The sequence below is a fragment of the Oculina patagonica genome, chromosome 3 (genome assembly GCF_052425735.1).
Source record: "Oculina patagonica isolate OP01 chromosome 3, crgOcupat, whole genome shotgun sequence".
Classification (NCBI taxonomy): Eukaryota; Metazoa; Cnidaria; class Anthozoa; order Scleractinia; family Oculinidae; genus Oculina; species Oculina patagonica.
Genome location: NC_135760.1, coordinates 16,423,425 through 16,443,952, shown reverse-complemented (window position 1 = coordinate 16,443,952; position 20,528 = coordinate 16,423,425). Strand labels below are relative to the sequence as shown.

The 20,528-nt window shown below is 36.8% G+C and overlaps 1 pseudogene across 1 annotated transcript; it reads left to right on the top strand.

Annotated features, from left to right (window-relative positions):
• Nucleotides 1-5,679: 5,679 nt before the first annotated feature.
• On the top strand, nucleotides 5,680-18,874 carry LOC144646963 (ectin-like; annotated as a pseudogene). The gene is made up of 8 exons (XR_013569496.1): nucleotides 5,680-5,785; nucleotides 12,900-13,050; nucleotides 13,918-14,049; nucleotides 14,547-14,570; nucleotides 15,312-15,541; nucleotides 17,545-17,632; nucleotides 17,935-18,087; nucleotides 18,735-18,874. The product of XR_013569496.1 is annotated as an ectin-like (transcript).
• Nucleotides 18,875-20,528: the final 1,654 nt, after the last annotated feature.

The following is a 20,528-nucleotide window of genomic DNA, read 5'->3' as shown; positions in this document are numbered from 1 at the left end:
TACCAGCAACCTAGGGCAACTTTTACCTTCCTTGGCAACTTTTGAGCAACAAATTGATATAAAACCGATCCAAACCGTAAAAGGTCGTTTCATTTCGAAGGATTTTATTAAAACTGGTTTTATTCGCTGCAACATAGAGCCTGCCGACGGCCATCTTGGTATTTGCTGAAGTCCGAGTCACTTATGGCATCGCAATCAGATGAAATTTTAGACGAGGAAAATGAAAATAATTCAGACATTGACCCCATTGAGGTTGCCATAGACGCTGCGGCAAGTCTTAGTAAACCTGCAAGCGCTTCAATTTCAAGAAAACGCAAAATTCATGTCAAAACGACTCTAGAGAGCAAGCAACTTTTCTAAATTTTGGTGGCAACTTTTTGATATTTGAGCAACTTTAGAGCAACTTTTTGGTATGTTGTGAAGCAACTTTTCCTGAATTTACTAGCACAATCTATTCATGCCTAGTAGTCGTGAACCGTGATTTTCCAAAACGCATTGTTATATTTTCCATGGAGCGTGGAGTGCTAAAAAAATTATTGTACTTTTTGCGAATTGTGGAAGAGGCTTTTTTTTTTTTTTTTTTTTTTTTTTTCGTGAAACGTGATTTATACCCACTTCCTACCGCAAACCGGCAAGACAGAATCAAATTCCCTGAAACTTAAGAGAAGAATATAGTTGGCTTTCTTATCGTCAATCGCCATATCATTTCATGGCCGGGGATAGCGTGATCTCTAAGTAAAGCGACAAAAACAGTTTATAAGAGTTATAACACCAAGAATATATATTGATTTTGAGAGCTGAAACCGCTGTAGTGAAATATTGCTGTAGGCACCGCATTCAAAAGTATTGGACTTATAATTAAGTTGTATGCGACTTGAGATATTTTCGAAAAAAAAAAAACACACTTTAATTTAACAACAACGACAACAACAAACAAAAACTGGAAGAATACCTTAGTGTATTTACTAAGTAGAATTTTTATCAAGTATTTTGAGATACAAGTTACTAGAATTGCTTTAGTATTTCAATATTGAACATTCTCTTGGTTTTGACCAAATTTTACAAAAATAGCCACATAACGCATTCAACCAGTCTTATATGGCTTTTTCGCAAATTTATATATAGATAAACCCTGTAGAGTAATCTTTCCGATCACGACATACAATATTATACATAACGGATGTTTCTACTCACACCGGCCGTCAGTTTGTCTTTGATATATTGTATGGTCTGATATGGAGCCAACATATGATGCCGAACAAGCTAATACAGATAAACCATCATTTTCATTGGCTCTTAATTGTAGCAGAAGATTACTGATAAGACATGGGTGTAACATTTAAAAGCATTTTTTTGAAGCGGCACTGATCAGTATATTAAGGAAGGTCGACCGTTTGGTGAAAACTTGAAGCCAAGCTTGAAGACTACTTCACAGGTATCCGGTACAATATTTTTAAATGCTGAAATGTAATGTTGTAATGAATTTGTTTACAAACTGTCAAAAGAATTGGTCCTTGTAGTTCAGGGTTAAACGGGGTTTGAACTTATTACCGTCAGGGGCGAGTCAGAGGTGCCGGCGGTGCTTGAACAGTAAATGCAAAAGCTGGGGAGCAGAAGGTCACATAATTGTGAGTCCGCGCGTGCTCTCGTAATTACAAAAAATTATATGGAAAGTGAGCTAGTTAAACATTATTTTCAAATAGATTAGTGTGCAATTTTGTTTGTTAAACTATTTTTCACTCTCTATATTGTCGATTATTTAGTCTTTCAATGTTAAACACAATCAATCTGACCTTATATATAGGAACTGCAGGCCGATTATTTACGGCATTTAGGCAGCATCTTAGAAATTCGTGGTCTAAACAGGGTTTAAACTAGCCTGCGAACATAGTGGGGGGAGCGATGAGAGGCGACTGTATTCGCAGGCTAGGTTTAAACCATAAAGTACACTATTTACACCACCGCTTCTAAACGTAGCCCTTGCAGGTCTGACAAATCGAAGTGTTTTTTTTTTTATTAAGTATGAGTACGTTGTTGAAATGATGGTAAGATTTTTTTTCTTTTAGAATTCATACCCTACTACAAATAGAAAAATTCTCGTTATATTAATTCTATGAAGGTGTAGAAACTTTCTTGTTCGACAAAAAAGTGGCAATGTACGCTTCTCATTATGGACGCTTTACACGAATACACAAGCCCGCTAACCCCCCACGCCCCCGCTCATACCTCCCAACCTCAACTCGGAACCCGAAATTCATACAGCGTCGATGTCAACACTCGAGATACGTTCCCCTTAATTAAATGTGATAGTAGGAAATCTCGTTCCCAGATCTCGCGCGAGATCTGGGAACGAGATTATATAGATAGTAGAAAAAAAAAAAAATTAACCGGCAGATCACGGCGTTGTAACGGTTGGCCAAAAGAGGATGTTAAGCAAATGATACACGCGGTTCAATATTTGTGGAGCAACAAAATGTTGCGACAACAAATAATGTAACCGGCAACTTGTAAGTTAAATGGAGTAAAGCCTTTCCGTTTCAAAAACGTTCAACATGTTGAATGACATATTTCATATGATACAACATATGATACAACATTTGTTGAACGGTAGTTGCAACATTTGTTGCTTAACTGTACGTTGAACCGTGTATCATTGGCTTTATTCAATTTTGTCTTTATAACGGCCGTTCAAATATAAATGCGTAAGTACAGTTCTCGCAATATATATCACAATATAACAAGAATCAAGTAATCGTGTGTGAATGTTGCAGGATATTGGCCAAGTTTGGTCCGAAACGATGAAACGTGATTCACGCAAACAGAAGGCGAACATCTAGAGTGAGATTCGTAATATATGATTTATGGCATGGATTTAGGGAAGATTTTCTTTCTTCCCGGTTTAGTTCAAAACCAAACTGGTCATTGCAAATTCGGTGAAAAATATATCTAGTAACTGTAACTCGTTTTTCAAAATCTGGGAGCGGTTTTGGTAGTATTTTAAGATAAAGACAGTTTTATCCGCCTCGTAGGGTAGATTTCCTGATTAGCTTAGTAAGGTATTTATTCACTTCGGTGCCTATTTCCTCCGCGCAATTAACATATAAATAGCTTTTCAAACAGACCGAGCTTCAAAAGCGGGCAATGACAAAAAGAAAGCACAAAGAAACAAATACATTGTGTACTTCGTCGGGCCCTTAATTTTGACGATGCCGAGCTATCATAAAAAGCAGAGTTGAGTTGCCAGAATAAAAAAAAAACTAAAAAGTAACATACGTTTACTGAAGGCAAATGAAAACCATGACAGTAAGAAGTTGAAGGAGAGCCGAATGAATAAATGATTTATGTCATTAATTTTTCCAACTGTTGTCCTCGGTATTTTGATTTTTGAAACAAAAATTATACCTTTAAGGTTGTTGCGTGCGCGACTTGATATAAAAGACCTCAGGTATTTTTTTAAATTTTATTTTAACAATTTGCGTGCCTAGCTGATTCGGTTGAGTAAAGTAATTAAAAGACAGCAAAAGTCTGCATAAGGCTATGTGGAAATGAATTAAAAGAAACGAGAGAAAGTTATGGTTAAACATGCACTTTCAATCATTGGAAGATTGGAAGATCGCAACTATTTGCTCTGGCTGTTAATTAACGCAGTCCGTCCTTCTTTGAAAATGTTCTTCAAAAACCTCAACAGATCCGTGCTAACGCTTTAAAATTTAGAAACCCGGGCGTTTTAATTTAAGCTCATTTTTAAAGTCATTAAAATTCTGTGTCGTCCCATTATACAACCGAAATCACCTGTCAAAGAGACAATGTCTTTTTTACAGCGCAAGTTTAAACTAGTCCGCTACGTTAGGAACGGATATGCAAGCAAGGCGTTTCCTCAGCCAAAACAACATATTAGTCTGCCTAAGGCTAAGTGGAAATGAATTAAACAAAAGGAGAGAACGTTATGCTAGAACGTCTAATTTAAATCATTGGACGATCAAAACTTGGTATTGCCATTAATTGATGCGCTCCGTCCTTCGTTAAAAAATGTTATTCAAAAACTTCAACAGATCCGAGCTTTAGTTTTTCAAATTTAGCAACGTACAAAGTTGTAATTTAAGACTATTTTTAAACTCATGAAAATTACGTATCATGGCATTATACGACCGACTGTCACATGTCAAAGTGACAATTCCTTTTGTACAGCGCAAATTTAAACTAGTCCGTTACGTTAGGAACCGGTATACATGTAAAGCGTTTCCTCAGCTAAATCAGCATATATTAATATTGAGTTTTCTTAGAGCAGAGCAGAGAAAGGACTTCGCTAAAGCGATTGAATTCTTCAAGAAAACATTTCACAGGTAAGATGGTTTTAATTTTCACGTAGAACAGGACCACAATCTGTGATTATCAGTGCCAAGAAAACTGTTACGAAGTAGCTGACGCGCCACTCCTTCATTACTGCGTTGTTAATATTGGCAAATTTTTTACTATGTTTGTGACGAAAGACATTTTATCAAATAGTAAATACTCTTTTTTAAAGTCAGAAAATGTTTTTGTCAAGCTAATGTAAGTAAATAAAATAAACAATGCTAACGTTTTCGCTCTAAGAAGTCTAAGAGGAAATGAAAAGCAAACATGATTTGAATATTCTACGAGAATAAATCATTTTTACGAAATTTTTTAATCGCCTTATATATTGTTGTTTTCTTGGTTTGTAAGTTTTTTTTTTCTGCATAACTGAACATTCTTCGCCATAAAAGAAGAACAGGTATTCTGATGGGGGTCTTCTTATGGATATAAAGCTTCACGTAGAAATTTTAACAAAAATCACTTTCTTTGATGGTCTTTAAGTTGTGAGGATCCCGACTGGTTTACGGCTTACAGTAAACTCTCGCCTTGCGAACACCCCGCTATTGCAGCACTCGTAATTACGGACAAAATTCAGATCCCTGGCGAAAGAGGTTTGACTGGAAATGACTCGCTAATACGGACTCTCGCTATAACGGACACTAAACGACGCCGCAAGCGTGCCCGCTATAACGAGAGTTGACTGTAGTTATTATAAGCTCGCAGAGTAAATGATAACTAAAGGTAACTGATACGTTTACACAAGACAAATGTTTAACATTAAACAAACAGTACCAGAAAACAGTTGCGAATGAATAAATAAGTGAGCTTGAGGCTATCTCACAATTTTAATGCACGATCGGTCAGAATGGAATATCAAAAGTGCGAATCGTGTATTTTTCTTGACTTTTTTTATTTTCGACAATTTTGGCTTTTTAAGGCTGACGCGTTTAAGTAAAATAATTAAAAAGGCAACCTGACCTTCCCTTGGCTAAGTAGAAAGAAAGAAAGTTATGCTTAATGAATAAACATGGCATTAAAGTCATTAATTTAGATGACGATCGCAACTTTGATCACGCACTCCGTCTTTCTTTTAAAGGGAGAGTTCTGAAAGTACTTACATTTTCCCTTTAAGGATTCAACATTTTATTTTTAAAATTTACTTAACCGAAAGCTGTAATTTGTATTTAAGCTCAAGGTAATTAGAAGAATACATTAAAATTCTGTGCCACATTATATTAACAAAATATCATGTCAAAATGACAATCGCTTTTATGTGCACAGACAAATCAAATTTTAACAAGTCCGTTAGAAATGATATGCATGTGACGTGTCTCCTTAGCTAAATCAACATATAAATGAGCATTTAACACACTAGAGTTTGCTCTCGAAGAGCAGAGCAGAGAAAGTACCTTACTGAAACATTTGAAACTTTGGAGGAAACGTTTAACAGGTAAGACCCGTTTTAACTTTCACATTGATTACTGGACGGAAAACGTTGTGCACAACTGAGTCTGAAAATCTATCGTCTATTTCTCTCAACACTGTGTTATAAATAAATGCAAATACGGAACACTTACTTGCGAAGAAAGCACGATTCACATATAGCAAATTAGACACTGAGGAAAACGATTAAGATTATAACTTTCTTAAACCATTTGTTACAAATTTTGATTAAGAGTTCGTGTGCTTTCGAAAATCGATGAGCACAAAAGAACTGGATTAATTGGTTCGGGTACTTGAGTTGTCGGTAATGTTTTCACATGGGTAGCGAGAATCTTACTCAGGGACTAAGTAGGAACACAGCCTTAGCTCTCCTTTACATAAAATCCTGTTTTAGCCTAGCGTTGATTAACGCACTCCGTCTTTCTTTAAAGCAAGAGTTACACGTTTGGACTCTTAACAGTACAGTGCAAGTACTTTGATCTTAAAGGATTCAACTAGGTTTAGCTTGATTAAATATTCACTAACCAAAAAGTTGCAATTTGTATCTAGGTTCAAGGTAATTAGAAGACATTTAAATGCTGTGTCGCATTCTATAAACAAAATAACATGTCAAACTGCCAATGCTTTTGGTGCACTGAATTGTTCCGTTAGCAAACAAATTTGAACAAGTCCATCAGAAATGATACGCATGTGACGTGTTTCCTTAGCTATATCAACATATAGATGAGTATTTAGTACACTGAGTTTCATTGACGGTAAGCAGAGCAGAAAAACGCACTCGCTAAAACGTTTGTTGATAACGCTTCACAGTTAAGATAAAACCTTTAATTTCCATAGTGATTTTTGGTACGAAAAACGTTTTGCGTGAGTCTGAACATGTATGTATCATTTATTTCTCTCAACTAATTATATAGCCGTCAGTAAATCCTATATTGTCAGCACAGCTATTTTTCCTTAATTTCTGGGAACTGTCCAATTTGGGATTAAATTTGGATAGTTTCAATTAGGATTTTTTGGTAAAATTCACAATCTGTCCAATTTAAGATAAATTGGACAGTTTCGTCTCGGCCAATCAAATCGAAGAAAACACAACATGTGATGGATATTAGCCAATTAGCACAAAGCATAGCGTCAGCGCTGTAAACTGGTCGCATTGTGAGTCGACAATGGCGGAATTTTATGGAGCAAGTTTGCTACGTTTTTCTATTCCTTTTGAGCTTTTCAGCAATAGAAACAACAAAGAGAAATTTTCTACGTTGTCAGAAGAGGAGCTTGCTACACTAAGAAGCAAAAACCAAGAGCAAAACACCTCCAAGAGTACAAAACTTGGGTAAACGTAAATGCAGCGAAGCGAAGCAAGAAATCTGTCAGATATTCATCGCCGTGAGGCATGAGCTAGATGCAATTCTTTGTCGTTTTTTGCTGAAATTCGAAAAAAAAAGACGGCGATGAAGTACGAACGAGATAGTGGAAAGGAGTATGTCAGATTCAAGAAGTTGTAAAGCTCTTCGGACACTTTGTTTACGACTTTCATTGATTGATGCAGTGTTTTCACTCACTTTGTAGCAAGCTTCGCAAACTCAGGTGAATAAAATTGCACTGTTTTGTTTAAGTTTTATTTGTGAAGACAATGCTCTGAGTGAGTTGCATGTGCTGTGTTATGCCTACTATTGTTGAATGCTTTTCCCGTTCTGGACATAAGTTTATTGTTTATGCTGGATTGACTGACTACAAGCTATATAATTAATATGTAACCGGACTACATGCTTGTCCAATTTTGGAAATAATTAGATTCAAAAAATTCCTCTGACAGCCAAATTGGACTCGGCCTACGGCCTCGTCCAATTTTGGCTGCCCTCGGAATTTTTTTCATCAAATTATTTCCAAATTGGACAGCATGTAGTCCAATTACGTATACAAATATGGAACACTCACTTTCCAGGAAAGCACCGTTCATAAAATAGCAAACACTGGGAAAGACGCGTACATTGTATATTATCACTTTTTTTTTCGGGCAATTGTTGGAAATTTTGATTAAGAGATCGAAAACTGACGATTTCTTTACTCCAGGTTTACAGCTTTTTTAATGAATTACACGAGCCACACATGGATTTTTGTAATCACACAACAAAAGCAAACGATTAATACTTAGTGTTCTTAATACTGCATGCAATAAGAATAGATATTGTTTTTTTTTTCTTTGAAGGCAAACCAGAGTCACATTTGAGCCCAGCTTTCTGAAAGTCATTTTTAGCGACTTTTTGAAATCAAACGTAAAAAATCAAAATATTAGTTAAGACAGGAAAGGAAAATACCAAAGAGGTGGCAATTAAACAGATAGAGACAATGGGTGCTTAGAAAATGAAGCCGACGCCAAACAACTGAACCAGAGCTGTGAAAAATAATGGTGATTTCAGCTTTTAATGAAAATACTGATTGGTTGGAATTCAATCACTTTAACTCTGTACGTGAGAAATAATAAATTATTAAGAGTCATGATCAAACAGTCGTGAAAATAAATAATGTATTTAATGTTTGCACAGCTTTTCTGTTCTTTCAAACAGCCACTTGTGTTGCTAAAGCTCAATCAAAGCTCAGTTGCTCCGTGGTATTCTTATGTCGTAACTTCTTACGTTTATATTTGATAGTCAGTCTAAACAACTTCGCGTACAAAAGAACTGGATTTGGCACTTTCCTGTGCAAGTCAAAATGTCAGAGATTTCTTCTTCAAATGATGTTTACGAGCATCTCTGATTACGTAACAACGACGAGATGAAGAAAAGCTTTGTTTTCTTATCACCTTCAATATTAACCCTATAAACAAACGAGAAATCCCAACAAGGTCTTTCAGAAATGCTTCTCCTGATTTTTAGCATAATCCCTTTTTGTTTCAAAATGTTGTTAAAGCATCTAATACAAATATTAAAAAGCACCTTGCTTTTACTGGTCAAGAAAAAGATCATAGAACGTTACAAAATTTTCAAAAAAGAGCTTTGCTTTCGTTCTTTTTTGTTGCCAATGGGTTGTACACTCAAACTCTGTTTTTCTTAAATCTGACTTTTCATAACTATATGGTAACGTAACAGAAGTTATTATCGAAGCGATACACAATAGGAGATCCTGGTATTTTTATTTGCAGCTTTTTTTCAATGGCTTTTAATCCAGGTCTTTATTGATTTTGATATCAAATATCAAAACTTCTGATAAATTGGAAATTAAGTGCTAGAAATACTGAAGCAAGCAAACTTCACAAACGTTATGTGTAAAATTGCTGACTTTTTTTAACTAACCTTTCCATGAACTTTTAAAATTTTCTTTCTTATATTTCGTGTATTTTTGTCTTTAGACTTGTAGAAAATAAGGGCTGTACAGTCAAGAAAGACATAAAGAAAATAATCTTATGATTCATTTAAGTATTACACTGGTCCAAACTTCACCTTTTTTCACGTCTTTTTGTAGACCATTATTCTTGCTGATAATGATAAAAAACTTCATTATCGACAATAACGGGCCTCCAAAACTAAATCCACGTACGAAATGAAATTGATATAAACGTACAATAGTCTCAATACGAAATATCAACAGCAATAAAACTAATTAAGAGCGGGCTTCCCTGGCTGCATTGTCTGGCTCAGTATTTGAACGGATGGCTGAGGAGAGAACGGCTGGGTTTTACAATAAAATTCACACATTCAGGACGATAATTTAACTTTTTCTTTAAATGCAGTCTCTGAAAAGAAGCTAAAAACAACAAGAAAACGTGAAGAGTTGCCCTTACTTAATAGTATTAACACAATATATTTGAGCGTTTTGGATAAAAATCTTTACCATGGATACTTAAGAACCTTCAGATTATTAACGGCTCTCGAAGGAACTAAATACACGAGAGTGCAATATACCTAATACAATAAAAAGAAATAAGTAAAAGAAATACGTATAAATACAAGGTATTAAAGCCATTGTTTCACTTGATGACAATTTGATAACAAACATTTCCATATAAATATAACTGTAATAACCAATGAAAACATACAGCTAGGAGATAATGTAATCTACCAACTATATCACGTAGTTGCCATCGTCGATCACCTTCAGTTTCATCAGTCAATCGACAGAGAGAAATACCCAGCGCTAAACAAGGAAAATTGGTAATGTTAACTTATTTAATATCAGGGGCATGAAATTCTGTTAGTGTATTACTTAAGTTTTTTATCATTCTTTTTGCCAGCGTTTGACTGGGCGAATGGAAAACTGCATTTTTGTACTCTTTTTCATTCCAGACCTCGAAAAAAATTAGCAATTATTTTTAAGTTCCTTCGTTACCCGTCTTAATCATTTCCTATTTTAATCGTCCATGTTCCTTTTTGGTTAACGTTAAACTCTTCCGTGCTTTTCTGCTTTCGCAAACTATTATTTTGAATTTCCTTCAATCTTTAAGGTTATTCGCACATCTCAAAAAATAAACTTAATATGCTTTTTGTTTACATAGCTCCAGAATTCTTTAACAACCTGGAAATTAAGTTAATGTCTGAATGTACACAATATGTAGTAAGACGTAGTTATTACTTTTAACACTATTTTCCAATATCTTTCAAAAAACACACACCCATCCCCGTCACGTTTGTGTGATAAAATACACACCTTTGTGAATTGAGAGAAAACGAGACGACTTTATTAAGTTGATCGATCAATCAAAACTGAGTATTCAAGGAGAACCTTTTCTTAACAGTAACAATCCCGCTGCAAAGATTCAAAGTGAGTCGATGTATTAACAAATGACTGCAAAAGAAAACATACCATATAAGTCGTTTACATATATTAAACTCAGTGAGACTCAAAGGAAGATCTTTTAAGGCCGAGTAATAGTGCATCTCCTCAAAATATTTATGTGAAGAATAATAATTCTTAAAACATATCTGTCTAGCATTGAAAAACAAACATAATTATACAGTCATTTAATTTGGTGAAGAGAGCTGTCGTAAATGCGTTTTTGCTACATGTTTAAGAACGCCTCGAATATCGTTGGCAGGGAAGATATAAAAACACCCAGCACCACACCAGATAAGTAATGATAATTTTGAAATATATAACACTATTAAAATGGAACGAACGTTGTGTATAAAAATCTGCACTTTATGCGCACTTCCTCTAGGTAAACCGTGATTTTGTTTTTCTTTCTTGGGTAGACTATTTATTATATTTGGACTATATTATTCTTCGGTACAGCCATACTTTTTTCGAAAGAAACACAATCAAGATAGAAAAGATAATTAAACCTTTTAGCTGCTCAAAACAATGGTTATTTAAGTAAAATTAACTATTATCTTCACCACTTTTTCCCGTCTCCGCTTGTTTCCCTTTTTGTACACCACTTACACCCTAAGAGAGTTCATTAAAAACGAACGTCATTTGTTTAAAAAATTAAGTCACTCCACCCGCACTTTTGTAAAAACGAGAAACTGTTTTCCAGTGGCAATTGTTTCACAGTGTCTTTTATCAAAACAAATTGCAATCTCACCTGGTTTATATGATAAAATTCCCATCTTTGAAATCAAAAAGGAAGCTGCTTATGTAAGTAGAACCTTCACGGAAGTTATACAAAAAGCCGTACAATAGTAATAACAAATATTGTACTATTATATTTAACTATTTACAAAGCGAAAGTTTTATTAGATTCATCAATCCATCGTTACACGGCAACCGTCATGAATAGGGCGATTAGTGAGTATTGTATTGTGTGATGCCTACTTGTTGCTGTTTGCATCAGCTACACGACTTCATAAAAAGACGGCGGCGTTTTCCTTTATTACATACAGAAAATTTTATGTTTAAACAAGAGCGCTCTTTTTAGTTGAGAGTAACAAGATGGCAGTGAAATGCGGTACTTTACAATTGATGAGGATCATGGGTTATCGGACAAACCGGGTGCCAAATTGGCATCATTCGTACACTGTATGAGACACCGATACTGAACAATTCCGATCCCCAATAATAATTTCTCTAATAATTTTCGTGGTAAATTTTCGTCAAGATTGGGTAAAATATAATATTTCGCAGAAAGAAAATTGAGAACACTAGTGTACATTAATGTGCCAGATGCTAAGCCGGCACGCCAGGAAGTTTACCTTTTATCGCATATTGGAGAAAAATTCTTACCAGGTTGAGATTTCATATTTGTAACAGAGGCCGTGTTCTAAGAAATACAACCGTTAGCAGAAACAACAATCAATCTGTCTTCTCAAACAGTTTGGTTGTTTTCCATATTTGATTCGCGCGTCCCCATTTAGCAGCCGCTTCACACGAGAGGGTATATAGTTATTCGAGGCATTTTTGTCAGTATGGGCCGGAATTAAAGATATCTGGGGAATTGAATGAAACACATGGGAACGAACAGTGCTGAATTTGGTTATCAGGTTACTGTTGACGCAGGGAAACTGTCTGGGCCAAAAGCATTCAGTAAAAAATGATGGAAAACAAAACAAAACAAAACAAAACCATAGCGTGGCAATGAGTATCTCTATCGCCCAATTAAAATTAACGGGCCCAACGATTAATCGAGATTTAGCGCGTCCTCCTGTATCATGTTTACGTAACTGGATAGACAAAACTATGATGTTTTCTATCTTTATTATACAGTTGACGCCTCACCTGGTTAATTCAAAACGCCATTTGAAATTAAATTTTTGTCGTTTTACGAGAGAGTAGCTATTAGAGACATTAAAATACACCTGAGGAATGAAAACACGATCGAAAGAAACATCTGGGGATTACAACTGGTGAATCTTTATAAAAAAAGACATGTACATTTTTGTAGGCATAGCAAGCTATGTCATTAAGTTAAGATTTTAGTGGCAACTTCTTCAGAAAGGTATGTTCAAGTGTTAGTCTCACTTCACGAGCGTGGCCTGGGTGATTCTTTAGAAAAACGTTTATTAATTAAATATCAATGCCAGTAAATACAATATATCTAGGTTTTCGACCAAGCGTGAGGTCAATAGTCCTTTATTGCTTGAAACGAAATTAAGGTCCATAAACACTCAAAAATTATATTCTCGCACCCCATCGCCATCCCTGCACGCTTAAAACTTACGTTTAACCTTTCATTTTTTTTTCGATCTAAGGATATTCCAGAAACGATGTCTTTCTTCTTTATTGGTTTGTTCCTCGTCGCATTTCAAGTCACTTGTCATGGCGCCCCAGAGCGCTTGTTCCCGGTACCACAACTTCCTGTAGATGTCTCTCAAGAGAAGACAGATGTGGAAAAAAGGGCTTGTAAGTGATTTTTATTGTTCCAGTTTACAAAATATTTTTTCCGTTTAAGGCTACAAACCCATGAACATTCGAAAAAAAGACCCGAAATCAGTTAAAATGAGAGGAAAAACAGGGAAAAACGACCAGGGATATATTTAAGTCAAAATATAAATAGTTAGATAAAAAAACAACAGTCTCTTAAAACCTCGCGAAGGAAAATCAGGGGGAGTGCGTTACTGGAGTGTGTTTGTTTCTGTTTACGACATAGCCAAAACTTCGCGTGATATGCATACCAGTGCTCCCATAAAGGTGCCCGCACACGAGGGTCATGTCGCAGGGACCTCATTGTGAACAACACATGATTTTTTCCCTGCTACAGGTCCCTGCGACATGTCGACGTCCCCTCGTGTGCGTGGTCGTTTTTTCACTGCTTAACATGGGTTTAAAGGAAATATCTCGTTCGCGTCTCAAGTAATGCAAAAACGCTTACATTATCCCAAATATCTATGTTTGAGGGTGTTTTGTAGACTAAAGGGTGATTTTAAAGAATGTTGGGAGAAGACAGTTTTCCACAAAAGATAAGTAAACTTTAGAGAGATAAGAAATATTGGAGATTTAACGTGATTTTAAAATAAGAAATTTTTTGCGTGGGGTCATTTTTTTGGTGATGTTTCAATTATTTTCTTCAATCCCTTCTTTAAACCTCTTAAAATTTTATTCACTCGGTTCCCCCCCCCCCCCCCCCCTTCGCGCAGTTGTTCCTACTTCTTGCTCATGTTGTGTGGTTCGCTTGCCTCCGCCGAACGCACCTTTGGGCTGTGCTGTCCCTTCGGCCCTCAGCGTCTGATCGCCGTTCACGTGTAGTGTTCTTGAATCATCAATTTGCAGTGTGCACTGATGACCAGCTAGACCAAAGCTCAGGATGTACTCAGTGGGCTGCAGCCGGTTACTGTGCTGAAAGTAGCCCATACCATAATTTTATGCAAAGCACCTGCTACGCAAGCTGCGGTAACTGTGAAGGTAAGTAAAATACAAAATATAGGCATACATAATACTCGAACCGCCTACTGATTATAAATGGAGAAACCATGTGGAATTTTCTTTTAAATTTATGGCGGCGGGGGGGGGGGGGGAGGGGGGGGGGTGTAGGCATTTCCCGATTATGCTAGCATTTTTTTGGCATAATTTGGGTTAACGAACATTTAGCATTTTTTGCCAATTTTATCTTCATTTTTGTCGTCAAAAGCAAAAATTTGCTTGTTTTGTGTGTTCAAACACTTCTAAAGACCTTTAGGGAACTCCAATACTTTATAAGCTCCCAACCGTGTGGGTAAGTCGCGTTACACATTACTACCTTTCTTAGAAAAAAAAAAAAAGGTTCAAAATGCTTAAAATCATGATCAAGTCCAAGAGTCAAAGAGAAAGTTCACGCTCCTAAGCTAATCAATGACAGCGCTTTGTTGATTTTTATTGCATTGTGTACTTTTTAAAGTTTTTAATTGCTATTTGTGTTTCAGTTCCACCCACTCCAGTCCCCGTAGGTAAGTTGAAACAAACAAACAAACAAATGCACGTAAATTAAATCTATTCAACCGAACAAAATAACAGAATTTTAGGAACTTGTGAGATAAGAGCAAGTAAAAAAAACAGCAAAGAAAGTTTCATTTCTTTTTATAAAATGTAAAGTAGCCGGTGAGGCAAAGACATTTTCTTGGAGCGCGCGAAAAATCAGTTTACTCGTAACGCTAACTTCATGTAAAATCATTTGAGATGTTTGGAGTGTACGAGAAAAGCTTGTAGATCACGAACCGTTAGACCAGCGATTTACAAGCATTTCTGGAAATGATTGAGTAAAGACTACCGAATGAATCGCTGTCGGCTATTAAAATCTATTTTTTTTTTTGAAGGCGCCTGAAATCAACATATAAACGTTGGCTAACGTTTTCAAATGGCAACCATTTCAATCCGAGCCATCCCGCCAACGCGCTTTTAAACAGTTTCAGTGCTCTAAACTAGCAATTTTTAATAAAAACGGACCATTATTTTTAAGTTTCCTACGACACAAATATAAATTTTGGCTGTTATAAAAAAATGTTAAAAACCGTTACATAGTCCCTTGAACAAGGCTTTCCTTTAACCCTCCAAAAAATAATAGCTTTTTCTATGAAAATAATAACGGTAAGAATTTATACCAGCTATTTTGTAAGTCTCTATACATGAATTAAACCGTCAAGTTTGATTATGGTGAACGTGCATATATTCACATTTTTCTGAATATGAAGTGGACGAGGACGCCTGTCTGCAAGCCCATAATTCCAAGCGTGCCCTTCATCAGAACACGCCAGCGCTGGTCTGGGATGCCACACTTGCTCAAGATGCTAAGGACTGGGCCGATCACCTGGCAGAACAATGTAGGGTCTCTGGAGCACGCGCAGGGCACTGGACAAGGAGAAAACCTGTACTGGTCAAAAGGTTCATCAGTCGCGTCATGCGCTGACGCAGTGCAATCTTGGTAAGCGCCTTACATAGTCAAGACAACAACAGTAGAACCCGGGAAACTCAAATTCTGAAGGGAAACGAAAAACATTTCGAGTTAGCGGGACTTCGAGTTATCAGGGTCGATTGATGTTCAATTTGCCATATTAATAATTGATAGTTTACTGCCCGGGGGGGGGGGGGGTACTCCATATAATGGCCTATACGGGGAGGCTCCGCCCGAAAGGGGTACCTTTTTTAGGCTTCGGGTATATAAAAGGGTAGGGATTTCACAAGTTTAGGTATATGAAAGGGTATGTAAATCCGTCATTTAGGTTTCTAAAAGGGCCTTGAATTAACATATTTCGAACAACGCACTTTATGGCTGTATTATTTTAATTTATAAAGCGCAACATGAAAATGACAACAAAACGTCCTGTTCTAAGTCTATGCCATGTCTTTTAGGCATATGAAAGGGGTACCTTTTTTCAGTAAAAGGTATACGAAAGGGGTACAATTTCTGTGAAAATGGTATATAAAAGGGTTTACTGATTTTTCAGCACTTCTGTATACAGTAGAGTGTAAATGAAACTTATCTTGTCAGAAACTGTAACGCAATTACGCAGCTAAAGTATGGATTCGGGAAATGACTGTCAAATACGTGATCTGTTCGTTGCACTAACACTAATTAAAATCAAATTGATGTAGTGTTAATTATAGAGTTAAAAATCCAATTACGCGACAAAAAAAACTAATGGAATAATTCAATGGGCATCGGTGGAAGTCTAGAACTAAAATTCGAGCTATCGGGGTAAGTTTTGATTATTTAGTTCGAGTTAGCAAGGAATTCGATTATCCGAGTTCGAGATAACCGTGTAAACATGACTAAAAGGTGGGGTCAAATCAAAGGGGAATGGGACTTAATTCGAATTTGCTTGGGAGTGCCAGAATCCGTGTACTTTAGTGCCAACCGATTTTCAGTTGCCTAGGAAAATGAAATTCAACTGTATTTTCGTTTTTTTGTTGTTTTTCTTCCGTGGTGTAAAAATGGAATTAAAGTTTCATTTTCAAAATTCGTTGTTTGTCTCTCCGTGAAAAACAACATCCGACTTTCATGTTTGTTTTTCAACTTTCCTCCCTGGAGGAAAACGGAATTTGAATTCACTTTATGCTTTTTGTTTTTCGGTTTTCTATACCTCTTAAACCGGATTTCAATTTTTACTTTCGCTTTATGTTTTCGTATGAAATTTGGAATTTAAAATTCGCTTTCCGTTTTTCCTTTTCAGCCAAAAGCATTGAAACTGACAATCTTAGTTTTTGCGGGAATATTAAACAAACAAAAATGATGGCGTTAGAAGATGTTCTTGATAAGGACTTTGTGTGCTGGTTTCTTATCATACAAAGAAATGAACCAAGTTCTAAGGGCTAAAAATTCGTAAAACTGAAACCGAGTACCTTCATCCATTGTTCGTCACGTATATCACACGCGTGCCTATAGCTAAATTTGTCACGCTCAGCGAAAGGCGCACTTTCATTTTGAAAATTTAATTGTAATCTTATCTGACCAATGTTAAAACATAATATTAAAGTTATGATTCATTGATAGCAGGATTTCTTTTTTTTTCGTCATCGAATTCTGCCTTACGCTCTTCATCATACGTACACGCGTTGAACGCCTTAAAATCCCCGCGGAGACTCGTGACTTATAGTCAATCGATTACCCTCTTAGCCCTACCAACTCTCCCTGACCCACTCACACCATGATTTAGAAGAGCACCTGTTGATGAAATAAAGCAATTGTTCAGAATAAAAGAAGCGAATTAGACCGCGGGACGATATTGCGAACGAATATCGCATACAACACGCTTGCGCCATGACTGCAACACGAATCGCGTCGTGTAAATCAACCAACCACATTCTTACGACTGACGCGCGCGCGTGTAAATGGTCCTAAGTCATGTCGTAGGGCTGTGGAAAGCTTGTGGTATGCGAGAAAGTTGCACCGTGTAAAATCCTGCTTGTATTGGTTTTTTCTTGTAGGTACAACGAAGTGTCTCTGTACGACTACAATGACCCACCACAGACAACGCAGGAGTTTTACGCTGGTGGCTATGGCCACTTCACCCAGGTATTTATTCCTGTATTTATAGTACACTCAACAAAATTACTGGATTCTGACTCGGACGAGACCAGTACAATTAATCCCAAATTGTACTGCCTAGAAGTACCTATTTTCCTTCTGAAGTTGAACCAAAGTATTCCGAAGATTTTCGAAGTCTTCCGAAGACTTTCGAAGTTGACCCGAAGTCTTCCGAAGATTCCCGCCGAAGTAGACTCTGCAATTAAGGAGAATGGCACCTGAGTACAAAAGTAACTGTAATTGGAAGAAAGTAACTATAGTTATACTTATTCAAAGAGTTTGCATTGCAGGTGATCTGGAAGGGAACAACCCATGTGGGAGCGGCTCTCAAGAAGATAACGGACAGCAACGGCTACACTGAGACTTACATTGTGGCACGCTATTCCCCACAAGGAAACATAATCGGCCACTTTGACACAAACGTTAAGCAACTGAAGTGATAAGTAAGTATTGCTATTTCGATAGTAGTGCTATTAAGCTGACCATTGCGCACATGAATTTGATTGCGCCCTGATATAGAAATATTTATGTTTGAGTTGACTCTTTTACCACGCAACAAAGTTCCGATCTAACACACGCACATCGCCTCTGAGCTTACCGAGCAGTTACTGAAGCCTGCTTCCTAGGCTAAGTGAATTAAAAAACAGTGAAACAAAAAACTCCCTTAATTATACAATTGTAGACGATTAAAAAGTTTATTCCATGGAAATAAATTTTCGAAGAGTAGATTTATTTCTACCGTCAAATGCATCAGAAGACTATAATAAATTGGGTCGGGTAATAAAAATAGCAGCTCTCGTAACTGGTCTCTCTCATAAATTACTCGCTACGTTTCGAGAGAACACTACAACAAACAACAGGAACAATGTCCCTAGCTTCTAAAACAGTAGTAACTGCATGCTACACTAGAGGACCAGTGGAATTACAAGCTTACGAGAGCTGCTGCACGAATTCCTTGAGCTGTTTTGTGGCAGTTGCCTAGCCATAATATTTCAAAACAAAATTCTTATTCACAGAGCATTTGATATCAATAACGAAAACATGCAACTGATGTTGACAGTAAAGAGGTGTTTTTATTTTCAATTTTCAGAACTGAGCTCAACCTGAGGGAAGCCATTTTAAAAGATCTGCCCGATTTGTATAGCGGCGATCTTCCAGGCAGAATCATTAAACACATTGTAGTAGACTTAGACAAAAAGCTCAATAAAAGTAATGTGCGGGTAAACTAAACAGTTTCTTTACTTGTTTATGCCGGAGTCTATGGGGTTTGTTTATGGGTCTAACAAAAGCGTGTCTCCTCTGTATAGCTTGTGAACAGACTCATTAATACAAAGGGTACGGGGAAACGAACGACGGCTAGCAAACTGAGGGGGGTAGGGAAGTTAAGGAGAACGCTTGCGAACCAGCTGTTGCTACTCACTGTTTTGTTATTTGTTTCCTCTGTTTCAGTGGCATGCTTGTAAACTAGCTATCTCGTAGAGATATGAAGCTAAGTGCATGACCACTATAAACAACATTTATTTTTTTTTTTTTTATTTAGGGTTGACCGTACCACTGAATATTGACAAATTTGTGCTTAACCACACGACCTCGGGCATTGTATAATCTCAGAATTAACAATGAATGAATTGGATCCTATAACTGGAAGCTTCCAATAGCTTTAATCCATTAATCATTGGACCATATGTTTGGATAGCTGCGGCGAAATAGTTAGTTTCCTTACATCTTTTGTCCTCAGGAGCACCAAACGAGAAAATTCAACCACCGTTTTTACCCGAAAAAGCGCCGCGGCGCTTATTTAACAAATGGTAAACGCCGTAGCGTACGCGGGAGGTTGCTAAGCACGAAAGAAGCGTAAGAGTCGCACGAGGTGATAGCCGAGTGCGACTCTAGCTTCTTGAGTGCTTAGCAAGCCTCCCAAGTACATTCATAACTCAATAGTGTAGGCTATGGCGTTTACCATTTGTTTTATAGCACAACTTTTAGGCGATTTATTACAGTTTTTTGAGGTAAAAGTGCGCGCGCTTATTTAAACAAATGCGTGTAGTGCTCGCGTAAACGCTGACGAAAACCTAAAAGAAAAAACAAACAAACCTTTTGAATTTTTGATTTCAGGCGTGCCTTATACCATATTTCAATCTTTTAGGAATTCTCAAATTTGAAAATGTGTACAAATTTAAAGTGGCTCTTTTTATTCATAAAATTTTAAATGACTCAATAAACATTCCATAGAACACTTACTCAGGCCTCTGAAGTTCATACCCACAATACCAGATATGCTGCTAACTTGAACTTTCATAGAGCAAGAGCAAATAATAACTACGGGACCTCTACCTTCTCTTTTGTTTCATCAAAACTTTGGGAAACTATTCCAACTGATTTGAAAAAACTGCCTTATACTTCCTTTTACAAGCACTATAAAATTTATCTCTTAAATAACCAATCCTACTCTTGTGCATAATTTCGTTGTTTTCTGCATATATATATATGTTATTTGCCGGCCGGGAGGTCCGTATTGGGAAAAACTGTACCCGAGGTCTTGAGTACGGCCCGAGGCCGCAGGCCGAGGGCCGTGCTCAAGACCGAGGGTACAGTTTTTCCCAACACGGACCGACCTAGGCCGGCAAATAACGTTTTTATTTTTTTCTACTTTAATTTATTTGGAAAAGAAACCAAGGAAAAATGAGTCGCAAAATCTTTGTTTTTACGCGCGGATTTGATTTGATTTGATTTGAGTCCGACTTGATCGACGAGAAAGGATGAAGAATGCTGTTTGGCAGTTTGCTATTTAATTCCGAATGAAATAGCTTTACTTAAAATGAACCGTACTCAAAAAACGTTCAGCATATTTAATTTACATTGCAGAGAATCAAGAAAAGCAAAT